Below are 20305 nucleotides of genomic sequence, written 5' to 3' on the forward strand. Positions count from 1 at the left end.
CTGGTGTGGTGTAGGTGGCCTCAGCCAGCAGCCACAGGCCCTGGTGTGGTGTAAGTGGCCTCAGCCAGTGCCACAGGCCCTGGTGTGGTGTAAGGGGCCTCAATAGCAACTAATGCCCTGGTGTGGTGTAAGTGGCCTCAGCCAGCAGCCACAGGCACTGGTGTGGTGTAAGTGCCCTCAGCCAGCAGCCACAGGCCCTGGTGTGGTGTAAGTGGCCTCAGCCAGCAGCCACAGGCCCTGGTGTGGTGTAAGTGGCCTGAGCAAGAGCCACAGGCCCTGGTGTGGTGTAAGTGGCCTCAGCCAGAAGCCACAGGCACTGGTGTGGTGTAAGTGCCCTCAGCCAGCAGCCACAGGCACTGGTGTGGTGTAAGTGACCTCAGCCAGCAGCCACAGGCCCTGGTGTGGTGTAAGTGGCCTCAGCCAGCAGCCACAGGCCCTGGTGTGGTGTAAGTGGCCTCAGCCAGAAGCCACAGGCACTGGTGTGGTGTAAGTGCCCTCAGCCAGCAGCCACAGGCACTGGTGTGGTGTAAGTGACCTCAGCCAGCAGCCACAGGCCCTGGTGTGGTGTAAGTGGCCTCAGCCAGCAGCCACAGGCCCTGGTGTGGTGTAAGTGGCCTCAGCCAGTGCCACAGGCCCTAGTGTGGTGTAAGTGGCCTGAGCAAGAGTCACAGACCCTGGTGTGGTGTAATTGGCCTCAATAGCAACTAATGCCCTGGTGTGGTGTAAGTGGCCTCAGCCAGCAGCCACAGGCCCTGGTGTGGTGTAAGTGGCCTCAGCCAGCAGCCACAGGCCCTGATGTGGTGTAAGTGGCCCCAGCCGGTCACTCAGGCCCTGGTGTGGTGTAGGTGGCATCAGCTAGCAGCACAAGACATTGGAAAACAGCCAAAAGCAATGTCGTTAATGTGCCCTCATTAATGGGCAGCTGCTTTTGGTCTTTTAATACACCCCTTCTCTGGATCAAAAGCGGTTCAATGACATGAAAAAGAAAGGCTTACAGCACCAGGTATTCCCAGGCAGTCTCCCATCCAAGTACTAACCAAGCCCAGCCCTGCTTAGCTTCCGAGATCAGACGAGGTCGGGTGTGCTCAGGGTGGTATGGCCGTAAGCTGCTGGCCCCAGCACAATGTCTCAATTTATGGATTCAACTGATTAGGTGGCAAGTACCTGAAGTTACGAAGACAATCCTTTAACCATACCTGCATGTTTGCATAATACCCTAACCCAAAGGCTCAGTTTAGCATTTATCTAACAGCACAGGCCCTGGATTGTTGAAGATGGCCTCAGGAACCAGCACAGGGCCTGGTGTGTTGTACATGGCCACAGCTAGCAGCACAGGGCCTGGTTTGGTGAAGATGGCCTCGGCCAGAAGCGCAGGGCCTGGTGTGATGTGAGTGGCCTGAGCAAGAGCCACAGGCCCTGGTGTGGTGTAAGTGGCCTCAGCCAGAAGCCACAGGCACTGGTGTGGTGTAAGTGGCCTCAGCCAGCAGCCACAGTCCCTGGTGTGGTGTAAGTGGCCTCAGCCAGCAGCCACAGGCCCTGGTGTGGTGTAAGTGGCCTCAGCCAGCAGCCACAGGCCCTGGTGTGGTGTAAGTGGCCTCAGCCAGCAGCCACAGGCCCTGGTGTGGTGTAAGTGGCCTCAGCCAGTGCCACAGGCCCTGGTGTGGTGTAAGTGGCCTGAGCAAGAGCCACAGACCCTGGTGTGGTGTAATTGGCCTCAATAGCAACTAATGCCCTGGTGTGGTGTAGGTGGCCTCAGCCAGCAGCCACAGGCCCTGGTGTGGTGTAAGTGGCCTCAGCCAGTGCCACAGGCCCTGGTGTGGTGTAAGGGGCCTCAATAGCAACTAATGCCCTGGTGTGGTGTAAGTGACCTCAGCCAGCAGCCACAGGCCCTGGTGTGGTGTAAGTGGCCTCAGCCAGCAGCCACAGGCCCTGGTGTGGTGTAAGTGGCCTCAGCCAGTGCCACAGGCCCTGGTGTGGTGTAAGTGGCCTGAGCAAGAGTCACAGACCCTGGTGTGGTGTAATTGGCCTCAATAGCAACTAATGCCCTGGTGTGGTGTAGGTGGCCTCAGCCAGCAGCCACAGGCCCTGGTGTGGTGTAAGTGGCCTCAGCCAGTGCCACAGGCCCTGGTGTGGTGTAAGGGGCCTCAATAGCAACTAATGCCCTGGTGTGGTGTAAGTGGCCTCAGCCAGCAGCCACAGGCACTGGTGTGGTGTAAGTGCCCTCAGCCAGCAGCCACAGGCCCTGGTGTGGTGTAAGTGGCCTCAGCCAGCAGCCACAGGCCCTGGTGTGGTGTAAGTGGCCTGAGCAAGAGCCACAGGCCCTGGTGTGGTGTAAGTGGCCTCAGCCAGAAGCCACAGGCACTGGTGTGGTGTAAGTGCCCTCAGCCAGCAGCCACAGGCACTGGTGTGGTGTAAGTGACCTCAGCCAGCAGCCACAGGCCCTGGTGTGGTGTAGGTGGCCTCAGCCAGCAGCCACAGGCCCTGGTGTGGTGTAAGTGGCCTCAGCCAGAAGCCACAGGCACTGGTGTGGTGTAAGTGCCCTCAGCCAGCAGCCACAGGCACTGGTGTGGTGTAAGTGACCTCAGCCAGCAGCCACAGGCCCTGGTGTGGTGTAAGTGGCCTCAGCCAGCAGCCACAGGCCCTGGTGTGGTGTAAGTGGCCTCAGCCAGCAGCCACAGGCCCTGGTGTGGTGTAAGTGGCCTGAGCAAGAGTCACAGACCCTGTTGTGGTGTAATTGGCCTCAATAGCAACTAATGCCCTGGTGTGGTGTAGTTGGCCTCAGCCAGCAGCCACAGGCCCTGGTGTGGTGTAAGTGGCCTCAGCCAGTGCCACAGGCCCTGATGTGGTGTAAGTGGCCTGAGCAAGAGCCACAGACCCTGGTGTGGTGTAATTGGCCTCAATAGCAACTAATGCCCTGGTGTGGTGTAAGTGGCCTCAGCCAGCAGCCACAGGCCCTGGTGTGGTGTAAGTGGCCTCAGCCAGCAGCCACAGGCCCTGGTGTGGTGTAAGTGGCCTGAGCAAGAGTCACAGACCCTGTTGTGGTGTAATTGGCCTCAATAGCAACTAATGCCCTGGTGTGGTGTAGTTGGCCTCAGCCAGCAGCCACAGGCCCTGGTGTGGTGTAAGTGGCCTCAGCCAGTGCCACAGGCCCTGATGTGGTGTAAGTGGCCTGAGCAAGAGCCACAGACCCTGGTGTGGTGTAATTGGCCTCAATAGCAACTAATGCCCTGGTGTGGTGTAAGTGGCCTCAGCCAGCAGCCACAGGCCCTGGTGTGGTGTAAGTGGCCTCAGCCAGCAGCCACAGGCCCTGATGTGGTGTAAGTGGCCCCAGCCGGTCACTCAGGCCCTGGTGTGGTGTAGGTGGCATCAGCTAGCAGCACAAGACATTGGAAAACAGCCAAAAGCAATGTCGTTAATGTGCCCTCATTAATGGGCAGCTGCTTTTGGTCTTTTAACACTAGCATCCCCAGGCTTCTACCTTTCTACCTATAAAACCCGAGAGCAGTCAAATGGTGGAAGTGGAAGCTAAATTGGCTAAATTGACCGCGGAGTCATCATTTTGCGTTTCTACCTTTAAAAGCCGGAGAGCAGTCAGTCAAATGCTGGAGTCATTCATATGTATATTAGGTCGTTACCTAGGAATTCTAGGTAACGACCTAAGGTAACGACAAGGTACCACATGTGTACCTGTAGCAGTGAACACATCGCACAGTGGCCTGATTTTTTTTGCATCTGTGTACTTGGATTTTAGGTCGCAAGCCACCCAAAACTTGCTCCATGCACCACTCAGCAGGCCATTTGTAAATATGTGTACAAATGGTTGGTTTTTTGTACTGTTTTTATCAATAAATGTCAGCAACAAAGGACATACACCCATGTGTGTTGATTTCTCCCTAAGATGGCAAACTGAAACACTCCAAGTTGGTGACTTTTGGAGATTTGTTTCCCTGGATGATTGAGAATGCATCAAGATGAAACACAAAAGGAAGCTCACCGCTTTTAGCAGCTCCCCCACCCCCTCAATCACTCAGTGAGTGATTGAGGGGGTGGGGGAGTGGAGTGTTTCAGTGTTTCAGTTTGCCATCTTAGGGAGAAATCAACACATGTCCTTTGTATGTCCTTTGTTGCTGACATTTATTGATAAAAACAGTACAAAAAGCCAACCATTTGTACACATATTTACAAATGGCCTGCTGAGTGGTGCATGGAGCATGTTCATTGGTTCATGGACCTCCCTGAACTAATGGCATTTATGGCAGCAACAAAAGCGGTGAGCTTCCTTTTGTGTTTCATCTTGATGCATTCTCAATCATCCAGGGAAACAAATCTCCAAAAGTCACCAACTTGGAGTGTTTCAGTTTGCCATCTTAGGGAGAAATCAACACACATGGGTGTATGTCCTTTGTTGCTGACATTTATTGATAAAAACAGTACAAAAAACCAACCATTTGTACACATATTTACAAATGGCCTGCTGAGTGGTGCATGGAGCAAGTTTTGGGTGGCTTGCGACCTAAAATCCAAGTACACAGATGCAAAAAAAATCAGGCCACTGTGCGATGTGTTCACTGCTACAGGTACACATGTGGTACCTTGTCGTTACCTTAGGTCGTTACCTAGAATTCCTAGGTAACGACCTAATATACATATGAATGACTCCAGCATTTGACTGACTGCTCTCCGGCTTTTAAAGGTAGAAACGCAAAATGATGACTCCGCAGGGGTCTAAGGTAGAAAACCAAAATGACTGCTCTCCGGGGGTCTAAGTGTTAATACACCCCTTCTCTGGATCAAAAGCGGTTCAATGACATGAAAATGAAAGGCTTACAGCACCAGGTATTCCCAGGCAGTCTCCCATCCAAGTACTAACCAAGCCCAGCCCTGCTTAGCTTCCAAGATCAGACGAGGTCGGGCGTGCTCAGGGTGGTATGGCCGTAAGCTGCTGGCCCCAGCACAATGTCTCAATTTATGGATTCAACTGATTAGGTGGCAAGTACCTGAAGTTACGAAGACAATCCTTTAACCATACCTGCATGTTTGCATAATACCCTAACCCAAAGGCTCAGTTTAGCATTTATCTAACAGCACAGGCCCTGGATTGTTGAAGATGGCCTCAGGAACCAGCACAGGGCCTGGTGTGTTGTACATGGCCACAGCTAGCAGCACAGGGCCTGGTTTGGTGAAGATGGCCTCGGCCAGAAGCGCAGGGCCTGGTGTGATGTGAGTGGCCTGAGCAAGAGCCACAGGCCCTGGTGTGGTGTAAGTGGCCTCAGCCAGAAGCCACAGGCACTGGTGTGGTGTAAGTGGCCTCAGCCAGCAGCCACAGTCCCTGGTGTGGTGTAAGTGGCCTCAGCCAGCAGCCACAGGCCCTGGTGTGGTGTAAGTGACCTCAGCCAGCAGCCACAGGCCCTGGTGTGGTGTAAGTGGCCTCAGCCAGCAGCCACAGGCCCTGGTGTGGTGTAAATGGCCTCAGCCAGCAGCCACAGGCCCTGGTGTGGTGTAAGTGGCCTCAGCCAGTGCCACAGGCCCTGGTGTGGTGTAAGTGGCCTGAGCAAGAGCCACAGACCCTGGTGTGGTGTAACTGGCCTCAATAGCAACTAATGCCCTGGTGAGGTGTAGGTGGCCTCAGCCAGCAGCCACAGGCCCTGGTGTGGTGTAAGTGGCCTCAGCCAGTGCCACAGGCCCTGGTGTGGTGTAAGGGGCCTCAATAGCAACTAATGCCCTGGTGTGGTGTAAGTGGCCTCAGCCAGCAGCCACAGGCACTGGTGTGGTGTAAGTGGCCTCAGCCAGCAGCCACAGGCCCTGGTGTGGTGTAAGTGGGCTCAGCCAGCAGCCACAGGCCCTGGTGTGGTGTAAGTGGCCTGAGCCAGCTGCCACAGGCCCTGGTGTGGTGTAAGTGGCCTCAGCCAGAAGCCACAGGCACTGGTGTGGTGTAAGTGCCCTCAGCCAGCAGCCACAGGCCCTGGTGTGGTGTAAGTGACCTCAGCCAGCAGCCACAGGCCCTGGTGTGGTGTAAGTGGCCTCAGCCAGCAGCCACAGGCCCTGGTGTGGTGTAAGTGGCCTCAGCCAGTGCCACAGGCCCTGGTGTGGTGTAAGTGGCCTGAGCAAGAGTCACAGACCCTGGTGTGGTGTAATTGGCCTCAATAGCAACTAATGCCCTGGTGTGGTGTAGGTGGACTCAGCCAGCAGCCACAGGCCCTGGTGTGGTGTAAGTGGCCTCAGCCAGTGCCACAGGCCCTGGTGTGGTGTAAGGGGCCTCAATAGCAACTAATGCCCTGGTGTGGTGTAAGTGGCCTCAGCCAGCAGCCACAGGCACTGGTGTGGTGTAAGTGCCCTCAGCCAGCAGCCACAGGCCCTGGTGTGGTGTAAGTGGCCTCAGCCAGCAGCCACAGGCACTGGTGTGGTGTAAGTGCCCTCAGCCAGCAGCCACAGGCCCTGGTGTGGTGTAAGTGGCCTCAGCCAGCAGCCACAGGCCCTGGTGTGGTGTAAGTGGCCTGAGCAAGAGCCACAGGCCCTGGTGTGGTGTAAGTGGCCTCAGCCAGAAGCCACAGGCACTGGTGTGGTGTAAGTGCCCTCAGCCAGCAGCCACAGGCACTGGTGTGGTGTAAGTGACCTCAGCCAGCAGCCACAGGCCCTGGTGTGGTGTAAGTGGCCTGAGCCAGCAGCCACAGGCACTGGTGTGGTGTAAGTGACCTCAGCCAGCAGCCACAGGCCCTGGTGTGGTGTAAGTGGCCTCAGCCAGCAGCCACAGGCCCTGGTGTGGTGTAAGTGGCCTCAGCCAGTGCCACAGGCCCTGGTGTGGTGTAAGTGGCCTGAGCAAGAGTCACAGACCCTGGTGTGGTGTAATTGGCCTCAATAGCAACTAATGCCCTGGTGTGGTGTAGGTGGCCTCAGCCAGCAGCCACAGGCCCTGGTGTGGTGTAAGTGGCCTGAGCAAGAGCCACAGACCCTGGTGTGGTGTAATTGGCCTCAATAGCAACTAATGCCCTGGTGTGGTGTAAGTGGCCTCAGCCAGCAGCCACAGGCCCTGGTGTGGTGTAAGTGGCCTCAGCCAGCAGCCACAGGCCCTGATGTGGTGTAAGTGGCCCCAGCCGGTCACTCAGGCCCTGGTGTGGTGTAGGTGGCATCAGCTAGCAGCACAAGACATTGGAAAACAGCCAAAAGCAATGTCGTTAATGTGCCCTCATTAATGGGCAGCTGCTTTTGGTCTTTTAATACACCCCTTCTCTGGATCAAAAGCGGTTCAATGACATGAAAATGAAAGGCTTACAGCACCAGGTATTCCCAGGTAGTCTCCCATCCAAGTACTAACCAAGCCCAGCCCTGCTTAGCTTCCGAGATCAGACGAGGTCGGGCGTGCTCAGGGTGGTATGGCCGTAAGCTGCTGGCCCCAGCACAATGTCTCAATTTATGGATTCAACTGATTAGGTGGTAAGTACCTGAAGTTACGAAGACAATCCTTTAACCATACCTGCATGTTTGCATAATACCCTAACCCAAAGGCTCAGTTTAGCATTTATCTAACAGCACAGGCCCTGGATTGTTGAAGATGGCCTCAGGAACCAGCACAGGTTCTGGTGTGTTGTACATGGCCACAGCTAGCAGCACAGGGCCTGGTTTGGTGAAGATGGCCTCGGCCAGAAGCGCAGGGCCTGGTGTGATGTGAGTGGCCTGAGCAAGAGCCACAGGCCCTGGTGTGGTGTAAGTGGCCTCAGCCAGAAGCCACAGGCACTGGTGTGGTGTAAGTGGCCTCAGCCAGCAGCCACAGGCCCTGGTGTGGTGTAAGTGGCCTCAGCCAGCAGCCACAGGCCCTGGTGTGGTGTAAGTGGCCTCAGCCAGAGCCACAGGCCCTGGTGTGGTGTAAGTGGCCTCAGCCAGTGCCACAGGCCCTGGTATGGTGTAAGTGGCCTGAGCAAGAGCCACAGACCCTGGTGTGGTGTAATTGGCCTCAATAGCAACTAATGCCCTGGTGTGGTGTAGGTGGCCTCAGCCAGCAGCCACAGGCCCTGGTGTGGTGTAAGTGGCCTCAATAGCAACTAATGCCCTGGTGTGGTGTAAGTGGCCTCAGCCAGCAGCCACAGGCCCTGGTGTGGTGTAAGTGGCCTGAGCAAGAGCCACAGACCCTGGTGTGGTGTAATTGGCCTCAATAGCAACTAAGGCCCTGGTGTGGTGTAGGTGGCCTCAGCCAGCAGCCACAGGCCCTGGTGTGGTGTAAGTGGCCTCAGCCAGCAGCCACAGGCCCTGGTGTGGTGTAAGTGGCCTCAGCCAGCAGCCACAGGCCCTGATGTGGTGTAAGTGGCCCCAGCCGGTCACTCAGGCCCTGGTGTGGTGTAGGTGGCATCAGCTAGCAGCACAAGACATTGGAAAACAGCCAAAAGCAATGTCGTTAATGTGCCCTCATTAATGGGCAGCTGCTTTTGGTCTTTTAATACACCCCTTCTCTGGATCAAAAGCGGTTCAATGACATGAAAATGAAAGGCTTACAGCACCAGGTATTCCCAGGTAGTGTCCCATCCAAGTACTAACCAAGCCCAGCCCTGCTTAGCTTCCGAGATCAGACGAGGTCGGGCGTGCTCAGGGTGGTATGGCCGTAAGCTGCTGGCCCCAGCACAATGTCTCAATTTATGGATTCAACTGATTAGGTGGCAAGTACCTGAAGTTACGAAGACAATCCTTTAACCATACCTGCATGGTTGCATAATACCCTAACCCAAAGGCTCAGTTTAGCATTTATCTAACAGCACAGGCCCTGGATTGTTGAAGATGGCCTCAGGAACCAGCACAGGGCCTGGTGTGTTGTACATGGCCACAGCTAGCAGCACAGGCCCTGGTGTGGTGTAAATGGCCTCAGCCAGCAGCCACAGGCCCTGGTGTGGTGTAAGTGGCCTCAGCCAGTGCCACAGGCCCTGGTGTGGTGTAAGTGGCCTGAGCAAGAGCCACAGACCCTGGTGTGGTGTAACTGGCCTCAATAGCAACTAATGCCCTGGTGAGGTGTAGGTGGCCTCAGCCAGCAGCCACAGGCCCTGGTGTGGTGTAAGTGGCCTCAGCCAGTGCCACAGGCCCTGGTGTGGTGTAAGGGGCCTCAATAGCAACTAATGCCCTGGTGTGGTGTAAGTGGCCTCAGCCAGCAGCCACAGGCACTGGTGTGGTGTAAGTGGCCTCAGCCAGCAGCCACAGGCCCTGGTGTGGTGTAAGTGGCCTGAGCCAGCTGCCACAGGCCCTGGTGTGGTGTAAGTGGCCTCAGCCAGAAGCCACAGGCACTGGTGTGGTGTAAGTGCCCTCAGCCAGCAGCCACAGGCCCTGGTGTGGTGTAAGTGACCTCAGCCAGCAGCCACAGGCCCTGGTGTGGTGTAAGTGGCCTCAGCCAGCAGCCACAGGCCCTGGTGTGGTGTAAGTGGCCTCAGCCAGTGCCACAGGCCCTGGTGTGGTGTAAGTGGCCTGAGCAAGAGTCACAGACCCTGGTGTGGTGTAATTGGCCTCAATAGCAACTAATGCCCTGGTGTGGTGTAGGTGGCCTCAGCCAGCAGCCACAGGCCCTGGTGTGGTGTAAGTGGCCTCAGCCAGTGCCACAGGCCCTGGTGTGGTGTAAGGGGCCTCAATAGCAACTAATGCCCTGGTGTGGTGTAAGTGGCCTCAGCCAGCAGCCACAGGCACTGGTGTGGTGTAAGTGCCCTCAGCCAGCAGCCACAGGCCCTGGTGTGGTGTAAGTGGCCTCAGCCAGCAGCCACAGGCACTGGTGTGGTGTAAGTGCCCTCAGCCAGCAGCCACAGGCCCTGGTGTGGTGTAAGTGGCCTCAGCCAGCAGCCACAGGCCCTGGTGTGGTGTAAGTGGCCTGAGCAAGAGCCACAGGCCCTGGTGTGGTGTAAGTGGCCTCAGCCAGAAGCCACAGGCACTGGTGTGGTGTAAGTGCCCTCAGCCAGCAGCCACAGGCACTGGTGTGGTGTAAGTGACCTCAGCCAGCAGCCACAGGCCCTGGTGTGGTGTAAGTGGCCTGAGCCAGCAGCCACAGGCACTGGTGTGGTGTAAGTGACCTCAGCCAGCAGCCACAGGCCCTGGTGTGGTGTAAGTGGCCTCAGCCAGCAGCCACAGGCCCAGGTGTGGTGTAAGTGGCCTCAGCCAGTGCCACAGGCCCTGGTGTGGTGTAAGTGGCCTGAGCAAGAGTCACAGACCCTGGTGTGGTGTAATTGGCCTCAATAGCAACTAATGCCCTGGTGTGGTGTAGGTGGCCTCAGCCAGCAGCCACAGGCCCTGGTGTGGTGTAAGTGGCCTGAGCAAGAGCCACAGACCCTGGTGTGGTGTAATTGGCCTCAATAGCAACTAATGCCCTGGTGTGGTGTAAGTGGCCTCAGCCAGCAGCCACAGGCCCTGGTGTGGTGTAAGTGGCCTCAGCCAGCAGCCACAGGCCCTGATGTGGTGTAAGTGGCCCCAGCCGGTCACTCAGGCCCTGGTGTGGTGTAGGTGGCATCAGCTAGCAGCACAAGACATTGGAAAACAGCCAAAAGCAATGTCGTTAATGTGCCCTCATTAATGGGCAGCTGCTTTTGGTCTTTTAATACACCCCTTCTCTGGATCAAAAGCGGTTCAATGACATGAAAATGAAAGGCTTACAGCACCAGGTATTCCCAGGTAGTCTCCCATCCAAGTACTAACCAAGCCCAGCCCTGCTTAGCTTCCGAGATCAGACGAGGTCGGGCGTGCTCAGGGTGGTATGGCCGTAAGCTGCTGGCCCCAGCACAATGTCTCAATTTATGGATTCAACTGATTAGGTGACAAGTACCTGAAGTTATGAAGACAATCCTTTAACCATACCTGCATGTTTGCATAATACCCTAACCCAAAGGCTCAGTTTAGCATTTATCTAACAGCACAGGCCCTGGATTGTTGAAGATGGCCTCAGGAACCAGCACAGGTTCTGGTGTGTTGTACATGGCCACAGCTAGCAGCACAGGGCCTGGTTTGGTGAAGATGGCCTCGGCCAGAAGCGCAGGGCCTGGTGTGATGTGAGTGGCCTGAGCAAGAGCCACAGGCCCTGGTGTGGTGTAAGTGGCCTCAGCCAGAAGCCACAGGCACTGGTGTGGTGTAAGTGGCCTCAGCCAGCAGCCACAGGCCCTGGTGTGGTGTAAGTGGCCTCAGCCAGCAGCCACAGGCCCTGGTGTGGTGTAAGTGGCCTCAGCCAGCAGCCACAGGCCCTGGTGTGGTGTAAGTGGCCTCAGCCAGAGCCACAGGCCCTGGTGTGGTGTAAGTGGCCTCAGCCAGTGCCACAGGCCCTGGTGTGGTGTAATTGGCCTCAATAGCAACTAATGCCCTGGTGTGGTGTAGGTGGCCTCAGCCAGCAGCCACAGGCCCTGGTGTGGTGTAAGTGGCCTCAATAGCAACTAATGCCCTGGTGTGGTGTAAGTGGCCTCAGCCAGCAGCCACAGGCCCTGGTGTGGTGTAAGTGGCCTGAGCAAGAGCCACAGACCCTGGTGTGGTGTAATTGGCCTCAATAGCAACTAAGGCCCTGGTGTGGTGTAGGTGGCCTCAGCCAGCAGCCACAGGCCCTGGTGTGGTGTAAGTGGCCTCAGCCAGCAGCCACAGGCCCTGGTGTGGTGTAAGTGGCCTCAGCCAGCAGCCACAGGCCCTGATGTGGTGTAAGTGGCCCCAGCCGGTCACTCAGGCCCTGGTGTGGTGTAGGTGGCATCAGCTAGCAGCACAAGACATTGGAAAACAGCCAAAAGCAATGTCGTTAATGTGCCCTCATTAATGGGCAGCTGCTTTTGGTCTTTTAATACACCCCTTCTCTGGATCAAAAGCGGTTCAATGACATGAAAATGAAAGGCTGACAGCACCAGGTATTCCCAGGCAGTCTCCCATCCAAGTACTAACCAAGCCCAGCCCTGCTTAGCTTCCAAGATCAGACGAGGTCGGGCGTGCTCAGGGTGGTATGGCCGTAAGCTGCTGGCCCCAGCACAATGTCTCAATTTATGGATTCAACTGATTAGGTGGCAAGTACCTGAAGTTACGAAGACAATCCTTTAACCATACCTGCATGTTTGCATAATACCCTAACCCAAAGGCTCAGTTTAGCATTTATCTAACAGCACAGGCCCTGGATTGTTGAAGATGGCCTCAGGAACCAGCACAGGGCCTGGTGTGTTGTACATGGCCACAGCTAGCAGCACAGGGCCTGGTTTGGTGAAGATGGCCTCGGCCAGAAGCGCAGGGCCTGGTGTGATGTGAGTGGCCTGAGCAAGAGCCACAGGCCCTGGTGTGGTGTAAGTGGCCTCAGCCAGAAGCCACAGGCACTGGTGTGGTGTAGGTGGCCTCAGCCAGCAGCCACAGGCCCTGGTGTGGTGTAAGTGGCCTCAGCCAGAGCCACAGGCCCTGGTGTGGTGTAAGTGGCCTCAGCCAGTGCCACAGGCCCTGGTGTGGTGTAAGGGGCCTCAATAGCAACTAATGCCCTGGTGTGGTGTAAGTGGCCTCAGCCAGCAGCCACAGGCACTGGTGTGGTGTAAGTGGCCTCAGCCAGCAGCCACAGGCCCTGGTGTGGTGTAAGTGGCCTCAGCCAGCAGCCACAGGCCCTGGTGTGGTGTAAGTGGCCTGAGCCAGCTGCCACAGGCCCTGGTGTGGTGTAAGTGGCCTCAGCCAGAAGCCACAGGCACTGGTGTTGTGTAAGTGCCCTCAGCCAGCAGCCACAGGCCCTGGTGTGGTGTAAGTGACCTCAGCCAGCAGCCACAGGCCCTGGTGTGGTGTAAGTGGCCTCAGCCAGCAGCCACAGGCCCTGGTGTGGTGTAAGTGGCCTCAGCCAGTGCCACAGGCCCTGGTGTGGTGTAAGTGGCCTGAGCAAGAGTCACAGACCCTGGTGTGGTGTAATTGGCTTCAATAGCAACTAATGCCCTGGTGTGGTGTAGGTGGCCTCAGCCAGCAGCCACAGGCCCTGGTGTGGTGTAAGTGGCCTCAACCAGTGCCACAGGCCCTGGTGTGGTGTAAGGGGCCTCAATAGCAACTAATGCCCTGGTGTGGTGTAAGTGGCCTCAGCCAGCAGCCACAGGCACTGGTGTGGTGTAAGTGCCCTCAGCCAGCAGCCACAGGCCCTGGTGTGGTGTAAGTGGCCTCAGCCAGCCAGCAGCCACAGGCCCTGGTGTGGTGTAAGTGGCCTGAGCAAGAGCCACAGGCCCTGGTGTGGTGTAAGTGGCCTCAGCCAGAAGCCACAGGCCCTGGTGTGGTGTAAGTGCCCTCAGCCAGCAGCCACAGGCACTGGTGTGGTGTAAGTGACCTCAGCCAGCAGCCACAGGCCCTGGTGTGGTGTAAGTGGCCTCAGCCAGCAGCCACAGGCCCTGGTGTGGTGTAAGTGGCCTCAGCCAGAAGCCACAGGCACTGGTGTGGTGTAAGTGCCCTCAGCCAGCAGCCACAGGCACTGGTGTGGTGTAAGTGACCTCAGCCAGCAGCCACAGGCCCTGGTGTGGTGTAAGTGGCCTCAGCCAGCAGCCACAGGCCCTGGTGTGGTGTAAGTGGCCTCAGCCAGCAGCCACAGGCCCTGATGTGGTGTAAGTGGCCCCAGCCGGTCACTCAGGCCCTGGTGTGGTGTAGGTGGCATCAGCTAGCAGCACAAGACATTGGAAAACAGCCAAAAGCAATGTCGTTAATGTGCCCTCATTAATGGGCAGCTGCTTTTGGTCTTTTAATACACCCCTTCTCTGGATCAAAAGCGGTTCAATGACATGAAAAGGAAAGGCTTACAGCACCAGGTATTCCCAGGTAGTCTCCCATCCAAGTACTAACCAAGCCCAGCCCTGCTTAGCTTCCGAGATCAGACGAGGTCGGGCGTGCTCAGGGTGGTATGGCCGTAAGCTGCTGGCCCCAGCACAATGTCTCAATTTATGGATTCAACTGATTAGGTGGCAAGTACCTGAAGTTACGAAGACAATCCTTTAACCATACCTGCATGTTTGCATAATACCCTAACCCAAAGGCTCAGTTTAGCATTTATCTAACAGCACAGGCCCTGGATTGTTGAAGATGGCCTCAGGAACCAGCACAGGGCCTGGTGTGTTGTACATGGCCACAGCTAGCAGCACAGGGCCTGGTTTGGTGAAGATGGCCTCGGCCAGAAGCGCAGGGCCTGGTGTGATGTGAGTGGCCTGAGCAAGAGCCACAGGCCCTGGTGTGGTGTAAGTGGCCTCAGCCAAAAGCCACAGGCACTGGTGTGGTGTAAGTGGCCTCAGCCAGCAGCCACAGGCCCTGGTGTGGTGTAGGTGGCCTCAGCCAGCAGCCACAGGCCCTGGTGTGGTGTAAGTGGCCTCAATAGCAACTAATGCCCTGGTGTGGTGTAAGTGGCCTCAGCCAGCAGCCACAGGCCCTGGTGTGGTGTAGGTGGCCTCAGCCAGCAGCCACAGGCCCTGGTGTGGTGTAAGTGGCCTCAGCCAGCAGCCACAGGCCCTGGTGTGGTGTAAGTGGCCTCAGCCAGTGCCACAGGCCCTGGTGTGGTGTAAGTGGCCTGAGCAAGAGTCACAGACCCTGGTGTGGTGTAATTGGCCTCAATAGCAACTAAGGCCCTGGTGTGGTGTAAGTGGCCTCAGCCAGAAGCCACAGGCACTGGTGTGGTGTAAGTGGCCTCAGCCAGCAGCCACAGGCCCTGATGTGGTGTAAGTGGCCCCAGCCGGTCACTCAGGCCCTGGTGTGGTGTAGGTGGCATCAGCTAGCAGCACAAGACATTGGAAAACAGCCAAAAGCAATGTCGTTAATGTGCCCTCATTAATGGGCAGCTGCTTTTGGTCTTTTAATACACCCCTTCTCTGGATCAAAAGCGGTTCAATGACATGAAAAGGAAAGGCTTACAGCACCAGGTATTCCCAGGTAGTCTCCCATCCAAGTACTAACCAAGCCCAGCCCTGCTTAGCTTCCGAGATCAGACGAGGTCGGGCGTGCTCAGGGTGGTATGGCCGTAAGCTGCTGGCCCCAGCACAATGTCTCAATTTATGGATTCAACTGATTAGGTGGCAAGTACCTGAAGTTACGAAGACAATCCTTTAACCATACCTGCATGTTTGCATAATACCCTAACCCAAAGGCTCAGTTTAGCATTTATCTAACAGCACAGGCCCTGGATTGTTGAAGATGGCCTCAGGAACCAGCACAGGGCCTGGTGTGTTGTACATGGCCACAGCTAGCAGCACAGGGCCTGGTTTGGTGAAGATGGCCTCGGCCAGAAGCGCAGGGCCTGGTGTGATGTGAGTGGCCTGAGCAAGAGCCACAGGCCCTGGTGTGGTGTAAGTGGCCTCAGCCAGAAGCCACAGGCACTGGTGTGGTGTAAGTGGCCTCAGCCAGCAGCCACAGGCCCTGGTGTGGTGTAGGGTGCCTCAGCCAGCAGCCACAGGCCCTGGTGTGGTGTAAGTGGCCTCAATAGCAACTAATGCCCTGGTGTGGTGTAAGTGGCCTCAGCCAGCAGCCACAGGCCCTGGTGTGGTGTAATTGGCCTCAATAGCAACTAATGCCCTGGTGTGGTGTAGGTGGCCTCAGCCAGCAGCCACAGGCCCTGGTGTGGTGTAAGTGGCCTCAGCCAGCAGCCACAGGCCCTGGTGTGGTGTAAGTGGCCTCAGCCAGCAGCCACAGGCCCTGATGTGGTGTAAGTGGCCCCAGCCGGTCACTCAGGCCCTGGTGTGGTGTAGGTGGCATCAGCTAGCAGCACAAGACATTGGAAAACAGCCAAAAGAAATGTCGTTAATGTGCCCTCATTAATGGGCAGCTGCTTTTGGTCTTTTAATACACCCCTTCTCTGGATCAAAAGCGGTTCAATGACATGAAAATGAAAGGCTTACAGCACCAGGTATTCCCAGGCAGTCTCCCATCCAAGTACTAACCAAGCCCAGCCCTGCTTAGCTTCCGAGATCAGACGAGGTCAGGCGTGCTCAGGGTGGTATGGCCGTAAGCTGCTGGCCCCAGCACAATGTCTCAATTTATGGATTCAACTGATTAGGTGGCAAGTACCTGAAGTTACGAAGACAATCCTTTAACCATACCTGCATGTTTGCATAATACCCTAACCCAAAGGCTCAGTTTAGCATTTATCTAACAGCACAGGCCCTGGATTGTTGAAGATGGCCTCAGGAACCAGCACAGGGCCTGGTGTGTTGTACATGGCCACAGCTAGCAGCACAGGGCCTGGTTTGGTGAAGATGGCCTCGGCCAGAAGCGCAGGGCCTGGTGTGATGTGAGTGGCCTGAGCAAGAGCCACAGGCCCTGGTGTGGTGTAATTGGCCTCAGCCAGCAGCCACATGCCCTGGTGTGGTGTAAGTGGCCACAGCCAGCAGCCACAGGCCCTGGTGTGGTGTAAGTGGCCTCAGCCAGTGCCACAGGCCCTGGTGTGGTGTAAGTGGCCTGAGCAAGAGTCACAGACCCTGGTGTGGTGTAATTGGCCTCAATAGCAACTAAGGCCCTGGTGTGGTGTAAGTGGCCTCAGCCAGAAGCCACAGGCACTGGTGTGGTGTAAGTGGCCTCAGCCAGCAGCCACAGGCCCTGGTGTGGTGTAAGTGGCCTCAGCCAGCAGCCACAGGCCCTGGTGTGGTGTAAGTGGCCTCAGCCAGAGCCACAGGCCCTGGTGTGGTGTAAGTGGCCTCAGCCAGTGCCACAGGCCCTGGTGTGGTGTAAGTGGCCTGAGCAAGAGCCACAGACCCTGGTGTGGTGTAATTGGCCTCAATAGCAACTAATGCCCTGGTGTGGTGTAGGTGGCCTCAGCCAGCAGCCACAGGCCCTGGTGTGGTGTAAGTGGCCTCAATAGCAACTAATGCCCTGGTGTGGTGTAAGTGGCCTCAGCCAGCAGCCACAGGCCCTGGTGTGGTGTAAGTGGCCTCAGCCAGTGCCACAGGCCCTGGTGTGGTGTAAGTGGCCTCATTAGCAACTAAGGCCCTGGTGTGGTGTAGGTGGCCTCAGCCAGCAGCCACAGGCCCTGGTGTGGTGTAAGTGGCCTCAGCCAGCAGCCACAGGCCCTGATGTGGTGTAAGTGGCCCCAGCCGGTCACTCAGGCCCTGGTGTGGTGTAGGTGGCATCAGCTAGCAGCACAAGACATTGGAAAACAGCCAAAAGCAATGTCGTTAATGTGCCCTCATTAATGGGCAGCTGCTTTTGGTCTTTTAATACACCCCTTCTCTGGATCAAAAGCGGTTCAATGACATGAAAATGAAAGGCTTACAGCACCAGGTATTCCCAGGCAGTCTCCCATCCAAGTACTAACCAAGCCCAGCCCTGCTTAGCTTCCGAGATCAGACGAGGTCGGGCGTGCTCAGGGTGGTAAGGCCGTAAGCTGCTGGCCCCAGCACAATGTCTCAATTTATGGATTCAACTGATTAGGTGGCAAGTACCTGAAGTTACGAAGACAATCCTTTAACCATACCTGCATGTTTGCATAATACCCTAACCCAAAGGCTCAGTTTAGCATTTATCTAACAGCACAGGCCCTGGATTGTTGAAGATGGCCTCAGGAACCAGCATAGGGCCTGGTGTGTTGTACATGGCCACAGCTAGCAGCACAGGGCCTGGTTTGGTGAAGATGGCCTCGGCCAGAAGCGCAGGGCCTGGTGTGATGTGAGTGGCCTGAGCAAGAGCCACAGGCCCTGGTGTGGTGTAAGTGGCCTCAGCCAGAAGCCACAGGCACTGGTGTGGTGTAAGTGGCCTCAGCCAGCAGCCACAGGCCCTGGTGTGGTGTAAGTGGCCTCAGCCAGCAGCCACAGGCCCTGGTGTGGTGTAAGTGGCCTCAGCCAGCAGCCACAGGCCCTGGTGTGGTGTAAGTGGCCTCAGCCAGTGCCACAGGCCCTGGTGTGGTGTAAGTGGCCTGAGCAAGAGCCACAGACCCTGGTGTGGTGTAATTGGCCTCAATAGCAACTAATGCCCTGGTGTGGTGTAAGTGGCCTCAGCCAGCAGCCACAGGCCCTGGTGTGGTGTAAGTGGCCTCAGCCAGCAGCCACAGGCCCTGATGTGGTGTAAGTGGCCCCAGCCGGTCACTCAGGCCCTGGTGTGGTGTAGGTGGCATCAGCTAGCAGCACAAGACATTGGAAAACAGCCAAAAGCAATGTCGTTAATGTGCCCTCATTAATGGGCAGCTGCTTTTGGTCTTTTAATACACCCCTTCTCTGGATCAAAAGCGGTTCAATGACATGAAAATGAAAGGCTTACAGCACCAGGTATTCCCAGGTAGTCTCCCATCCAAGTACTAACCAAGCCCAGCCCTGCTTAGCTTCCGAGATCAGACGAGGTCGGGGGTGCTCAGGGTGGTATGGCCGTAAGCTGCTGGCCCCAGCAAAATGTCTCAATTTATGGATTCAACTGATTAGGTGGCAAGTACCTGAAGTTACGAAGACAATCCTTTAACCATACCTGCATGTTTGCATAATACCCTAACCCAAAGGCTCAGTTTAGCATTTATCTAACAGCACAGGCCCTGGATTGTTGAAGATGGCCTCAGGAACCAGCACAGGGCCTGGTGTGTTGTACATGGCCACAGCTAGCAGCACAGGGCCTGGTTGGGTGAAGATGGCCTCGGCCAGAAGCGCAGGGCCTGGTGTGATGTGAGTGGCCTGAGCAAGAGCCACAGGCCCTGGTGTGGTGTAAGTGGCCTCAGCCAGAAGCCACAGGCCCTGGTGTGGTGTAAGTGGCCTCAGCCAGCAGCCACAGGCCCTGGTGTGGTGTAAGTGGCCTCAGCCAGCAGCCACAGGCCCTGGTGTGGTGTAAGTGGCCTCAGCCAGCAGCCACAGGCCCTGGTGTGGTGTGGGTGGCCTCAGCCAGCAGCCACAGGCCCTGGTGTGGTGTAAGTGGCCTCAGCCAGCAGCCACAGGCCCTGGTGTGGTGTAAGTGGCCTCAGCCAGAGCCACAGGCCCTGGTGTAGTGTAAGTGGCCTCAGCCAGTGCCACAGGCCCTGGTGTGGTGTAAGTGGCCTGAGCAAGAGTCACAGACCCTGGTGTGGTGTAATTGGCCTCAATAGCAACTAATGCCCTGGTGTGGTGTAGGTGGCCTCAGCCAGCAGCCACAGGCCCTGGTGTGGTGTAAGTGGCCTCAGCCAGTGCCACAGGCCCTGGTGTGGTGTAAGGGGCCTCAATAGCAACTAATGCCCTGGTGTGGTGTAAGTGGCCTCAGCCAGCAGCCACAGGCACTGGTGTGGTGTAAGTGGCCTCAGCCAGCAGCACAAGGCCCTGGTGTGGTGTAAGTGGCCTCAGCCAGTGCCAGAGGCCCTGGTGTGGTGTAAGTGGCCTGAGCAAGAGCCACAGACCCTGGTGTGGTGTAATTGGCCTCAATAGCAACTAATGCCCTGGTGTGGTGTAGGTGGCCTCAGCCAGCAGCCACAGGCCCTGGTGTGGTGTAAGTGGCCTCAGCCAGTGCCAGAGGCCCTGGTGTGGTGTAAGTGGCCTGAGCAAGAGCCACAGACCCTGGTGTGGTGTAATTGGCCTCAATAGCAACTAATGCCCTGGTGTGGTGTAAGTGGCCTCAGCCAGCAGCCACAGGCCCTGGTGTGGTGTAAGTGGCCTCAGCCAGCAGCCACAGGCCCTGATGTGGTGTAAGTGGCCCCAGCCGGTCACTCAGGCCCTGGTGTGGTGTAGGTGGCATCAGCTAGCAGCACAAGACATTGGAAAACAGCCAAAAGCAATGTCGTTAATGTGCCCTCATTAATGGGCAGCTGCTTTTGGTCTTTTAATACACCCCTTCTCTGGATCAAAAGCGGTTCAATGACATGAAAATGAAAGGCTTACAGCACCAGGTATTCCCAGGCAGTCTCCCATTCAAGTACTAACCAAGCCCAGCCCTGCTTAGCTTCCGAGATCAGACGAGGTCGGGCGTGCTCAGGGTGGTATGGCCGTAAGCTGCTGGCCCCAGCACAATGTCTCAATTTATGGATTCAACTGATTAGGTGGCAAGTACCTGAAGTTACGAAGACAATCCTTTAACCATACCTGCATGTTTGCATAATACCCTAACCCAAAGGCTCAGTTTAGCATTTATCTAACAGCACAGGCCCTGGATTGTTGAAGATGGCCTCAGGAACCAGCACAGGGCCTGGTGTGTTGTACATGGCCACAGCTAGCAGCACAGGGCCTGGTTTGGTGAAGATGGCCTCGGCCAGAAGCGCAGGGCCTGGTGTGATGTGAGTGGCCTGAGCAAGAGCCACAGGCCCTGGTGTGGTCTAAGTCGCCTCAGCCAGAAGCCACAGGCACTGGTGTGGTGTAAGTGGCCTCAGCCAGCAGCCACAGGCCCTGGTGTGGTGTAAGTGGCCTCAGCCAGCAGCCACAGGCCCTGGTGTGGTGTAAGTGGCCTGAGCCAGCAGCCACAAGCCCTGGTGTGG

The 20305-nt window shown here is 56.6% G+C and overlaps 12 non-coding genes across 12 annotated transcripts; all 12 read right to left on the bottom strand.

The window, feature by feature from the left end:
* Nucleotides 1-988: 988 nt before the first annotated feature.
* On the bottom strand, nt 989-1107 carry LOC145426456 (5S ribosomal RNA). The gene has a single exon (XR_013907166.1). It is a non-coding gene; the product is annotated as a 5S ribosomal RNA (ribosomal RNA).
* Nucleotides 1108-4821: 3714 nt separating this feature from the next.
* LOC145426939 (5S ribosomal RNA) lies at nt 4822-4940 on the bottom strand. Its single transcript, XR_013907659.1, has one exon. It is a non-coding gene; the product is annotated as a 5S ribosomal RNA (ribosomal RNA).
* Nucleotides 4941-7263: 2323 nt separating this feature from the next.
* LOC145427577 (5S ribosomal RNA) lies at nt 7264-7382 on the bottom strand. Its single transcript, XR_013908119.1, has one exon. It is a non-coding gene; the product is annotated as a 5S ribosomal RNA (ribosomal RNA).
* Nucleotides 7383-8477: 1095 nt separating this feature from the next.
* LOC145426805 (5S ribosomal RNA) lies at nt 8478-8596 on the bottom strand. The gene has a single exon (XR_013907524.1). It is a non-coding gene; the product is annotated as a 5S ribosomal RNA (ribosomal RNA).
* Nucleotides 8597-10601: 2005 nt separating this feature from the next.
* Nucleotides 10602-10720, bottom strand: LOC145427578 (5S ribosomal RNA). The gene has a single exon (XR_013908120.1). It is a non-coding gene; the product is annotated as a 5S ribosomal RNA (ribosomal RNA).
* A 1096-nt stretch (nt 10721-11816) lies between these two features.
* Nucleotides 11817-11935, bottom strand: LOC145427202 (5S ribosomal RNA). The gene has a single exon (XR_013907933.1). It is a non-coding gene; the product is annotated as a 5S ribosomal RNA (ribosomal RNA).
* Nucleotides 11936-13712: 1777 nt separating this feature from the next.
* LOC145427579 (5S ribosomal RNA) lies at nt 13713-13831 on the bottom strand. The gene has a single exon (XR_013908121.1). It is a non-coding gene; the product is annotated as a 5S ribosomal RNA (ribosomal RNA).
* Nucleotides 13832-14810: 979 nt separating this feature from the next.
* On the bottom strand, nt 14811-14929 carry LOC145427581 (5S ribosomal RNA). The gene has a single exon (XR_013908122.1). It is a non-coding gene; the product is annotated as a 5S ribosomal RNA (ribosomal RNA).
* Nucleotides 14930-15790: 861 nt separating this feature from the next.
* Nucleotides 15791-15909, bottom strand: LOC145426825 (5S ribosomal RNA). The gene has a single exon (XR_013907544.1). It is a non-coding gene; the product is annotated as a 5S ribosomal RNA (ribosomal RNA).
* Nucleotides 15910-17160: 1251 nt separating this feature from the next.
* On the bottom strand, nt 17161-17279 carry LOC145426851 (5S ribosomal RNA). Its single transcript, XR_013907571.1, has one exon. It is a non-coding gene; the product is annotated as a 5S ribosomal RNA (ribosomal RNA).
* An 861-nt stretch (nt 17280-18140) lies between these two features.
* LOC145426570 (5S ribosomal RNA) lies at nt 18141-18259 on the bottom strand. Its single transcript, XR_013907280.1, has one exon. It is a non-coding gene; the product is annotated as a 5S ribosomal RNA (ribosomal RNA).
* A 1449-nt stretch (nt 18260-19708) lies between these two features.
* Nucleotides 19709-19827, bottom strand: LOC145426633 (5S ribosomal RNA). Its single transcript, XR_013907343.1, has one exon. It is a non-coding gene; the product is annotated as a 5S ribosomal RNA (ribosomal RNA).
* Between the last annotated feature and the right edge of the window lie 478 nt (nt 19828-20305).

The sequence above is a fragment of the Astatotilapia calliptera genome, chromosome 3, assembly GCF_964374335.1.
Source record: "Astatotilapia calliptera chromosome 3, fAstCal68.1, whole genome shotgun sequence".
In the NCBI taxonomy this organism is placed as follows: domain Eukaryota; kingdom Metazoa; phylum Chordata; class Actinopteri; order Cichliformes; family Cichlidae; genus Astatotilapia; species Astatotilapia calliptera.